Here is a 3755-nt window from a genome sequence, read left to right as displayed (position 1 = left end):
CGCGGGGTGGGGTGCCGTGCAATCCTCATCCCGCGGGCATCGCGCCGCGCAGGCGATGAAACAACCCGCCATAATGACCCCCCGGCGGGCGGGATCCACTCGGGATTGAGCTGTTTCCATAAAGCTCTGCGCGCGCCCTGCGGCTGCAGACGGAAGGAAGGGAAGGGCAGGGCACAGGGTGGACGGACCAGAGCGCTGGTATACACGGCGTACAAAGGTAAGCGGATTGCTTTCTCCGCCCTCCCTCCCCCTTTTTTCGACTCGATGCAGCGGCCTCAGGCCGTACTCGTCGTCTACCCGGAACAGAGAGTCTGAGCCAGGTGCCTGAAGGTGGTGGAGGTGCGCACGGCGCACTGCTTGTTGTTTCTACCAGCTGGCCCTCTGCAAAAGACGGCGTGCATGGGCCACATGTCCTTTCTTGCCATGTTTGTGGTGGCCGCTCACGTGCCATCAGAGGAGGGCTTGTCATCGTAGATGTTCGCAGTTATGGCGGTGTGCCGTTCCCACCTCCTAAGGGGGTGTTCCAGGAGCTCTCCGCTCCGGGGATGTTTCCGTGGCTTGCTTCTACAGGGTTGTTTGCAGGAGGATGGCTGCTCCTGGGGATTTGCGCTCCCGCCGCCGCCGCCAGCAGCCAGGACTTGTTCTAGTGGCGCTCTGCCGCTCCCCGGCGGTACACCCTGCTCCGCCCCGCCACTCCACGCCCCGCCCCCGGATGGAATGCCGCTCGTTACCCTGCTGATATGATGGCATTTGGGTCGAGGAGGGGGCGCGGTGCGGGGTATGGGCCCAAGTGTACACCGCGTATGTATTCGCGGGATTATGCGCTCCCCACCCACAAAACTCTTGTTGGGGTGCGCGGGCCGCGGCGCCCGCCGGCCGCGAAGGGCTTAACTAGCCGAGAGGTAATTTTAGGGCCAATGGGAACAGAGGCCAGGGCTGCCGATGTTGCAGTGGTAGTGGACAGATCGCCGCAGCGCGGTCCTTCTGCTGCAGCGAGCAGACGACGACATCCGGCCACGCCACGCCCCCGTGCCTTTGCGAGGCTTTACGCCGCGTTACGCCCTTTTAGAGGGCATAAAAATGGAGTGCGGACAGGGCGAACAGGCTGCGGAGGAGCTTCATTCAATTCACGACGACATTCCAGCGAACGCAACACATACGCTTCGCATAAACCCGCTCGCACTCGCTGCTTCGCACGTGGTGTGGCGAGGCGGGGCGGGGCGGGGCGGGCCCGCGTGCATGCGATGCGCACACGCGTGCCTGAAAGCGGCCGTGCAGCCGGGGGGACAAGTTATAAAACCGAAAGGACGAGGAGAAGGGCGGATGCAAGCGCGCTCGCCGCGCAAAGACCCTCCTCCTGGCTCCTCCTTTGCTCAACTCGAAGTAAAGGCGCGCGCGCGCGCGGAGAGAGAAGGGAAGGGGATAATAAAGCAGAGGAAAAAATCAGTGCCGGGGGGAGAATAAACAGAAATAGAGGCGTCGCCAAAGAAAGGCGTGGCATAGCGTGGCGGCGATGAGGTGAGGTGGGGGAGGGGGCCATGGGTATGAGGGTATGAGTAATGAGAAGTGCATATATGACTCGCCGCATGTGCCAAAGTGTTGTCAACTTTTCATACGCAGCTTACAGAAAAACCACACCCACTCTTCTTGCGTATTTTTCAATTCCCAAATTTAAACAAATTTTTCAAATTTGCTTATAATTTACCCATATAATTGCGTACGCAAGTAGAGTAGGTGCATAATTTTTTACATGCTGCGCATGTGAAGATCGTAGTGAGTAAGTGCCCTTCGAAACTTGGCTGTGTACATGGCGACAATTGCCGGCCGGCCGCTCATACCCGCCTGTACCGTCTGGGCCGGCGGGCGTGCTGGTGGCCGCGGGGCGGGCTGGGCGGGGCGGGGCCAGTAACTCACACGCGGGCCCGGGGCCGTTAATCGCCGTGCCGTGCGTCGCTCCAGCTTTGTCTATTATGCGGTTGACTCAATTGAATTTCCGGAGCCGAGCCGCGCGAGGCGGCCCGAGAGCCGAGAGCCGGCCCCGAGATGAGGCTACAAACAATGAAATTCCCCACGCGAACGTCGTCGACGACGACGACGATGCTCCTCTCCTCCTCACCTCGCGTCGTCGTGCACTTTGCCGGTGGAATGGAATAAGCAACTGAAGCAGGTGTGCGGCGACGCGACCACAACAGGGTGGCCCACACAAGGCACGGAGAATGGCGTAGTTGTATTACTGTACCACATGCAGGCGAGTGAACGCGTTGCCTCCTCGCACAAGCGGCCATTAGGCGCCGTTTGTGGGGGACGCTAGGTAGAGAGGATGGTCTCTCTAACGCTAGGCAAGCCCGCCCGCACGCCTGCATGCAGCTACGAAATTTTTCGCGGCTCGCGGGCGGGCCGGGCCACCCTGTGTGTGTTTTTCTTTGGAGGAGCAAGAAAAATGAACAACAACATCATGATAACTTGATGAAGATTTTCACTGTAGCGTGCGCGGGGCGGGTGCCTTGGGCGGAGACGTGTGCGGAGAGGTTAGGGTTTTACTATGGGACCTTCATGCAGCAGTGTGCAGAGGGGGCGCTGCCAGGCCGGGGCCCTTGAAAGGGGCTCGCTGCCGAGCGTAAACCGCATAACTCATAACCCTTTCGCAAAGCCAGGCAAGAGGGAAGTCCCGGGGCCCGCATGCCAGCCTCGCCGAGTGCACGGGATGCCGTGCGCAGGGTCGTAAAGGGTCCGGGGTGGGGTAGGGTGGGGTGGGGGTGGCCTGAGGTGGCGCGGGGTGGGGTGCCGTGCAATCCTCATCCCGCGGGCATCGCGCCGCGCAGGCGATGAAAACAACCCGCCATAATGACCCCCCGGCGGGCGGGATCCACTCGGGATTGAGCTGTTTCCATAAAGCTCTGCGCGCGCCCTGCGGCTGCAGACGGAAGGAAGGGAAGGGCAGGGCACAGGGTGGACGGACCAGAGCGCTGGTATACACGGCGTACAAAGGTAAGCGGATTGCTTTCTCCGCCCTCCCTCCCCTTTTTTTCGACTCGATGCAGTGGCCTCAGGCCATACTCGTCGTCTACCCGGAACAGAGAGTCTGAGCCAGGTGCCTGAAGGTGGTGGAGGTGCGCACGGCGCACTGCTTGTTGTTTCTACCAGCTGGCCCTCTGCAAAAGACGGCGTGCATGGGCCACATGTCCTTTCTTGCCATGTTTGTGGTGGCCGCTCACGTGCCATCAGAGGAGGGCTTGTCATCGTAGATGTTCGCAGTTATGGCGGTGTGCCGTTCCCACCTCCTAAGGGGGTGTTCCAGGAGCTCTCCGCTCCGGGGATGTTTCCGTGGCTTGCTTCTACAGGGTTGTTTGCAGGAGGATGGCTGCTCCTGGGGATTTGCGCTCCCGCCGCCGCCGCCAGCAGCCAGGACTTGTTCTAGTGGCGCTCTGCCGCTCCCCGGCGGTACACCCTGCTCCGCCCCGCCACTCCACGCCCCGCCCCCGGATGGAATGCCGCTCGTTACCCTGCTGATATGATGGCATTTGGGTCGAGGAGGGGGCGCGGTGCGGGGTATGGGCCCAAGTGTACACCGCGTATGTATTCGCGGGATTATGCGCTCCCCACCCGCCCCGCCCCGCCCCGACCCGCCTCGCCTCGCTCCGCCCCGTGCAGCCACGTACTCGACTCCGGCAAGCACAAACACTGCCCGCCCCGCCCCTCAATTTGCCCAGTTTACGTCATCATCGTCGTGCTGGAGCAGCGCAGGGCGCGGCGGG

Source organism: Frankliniella occidentalis, unplaced genomic scaffold (assembly GCF_000697945.3).
Source record: "Frankliniella occidentalis isolate FOCC.00 unplaced genomic scaffold, Focc_3.1 Scaffold212, whole genome shotgun sequence".
Taxonomy (NCBI): domain Eukaryota; kingdom Metazoa; phylum Arthropoda; class Insecta; order Thysanoptera; family Thripidae; genus Frankliniella; species Frankliniella occidentalis.
Note: the sequence above shows the minus strand (reverse complement) of the source record.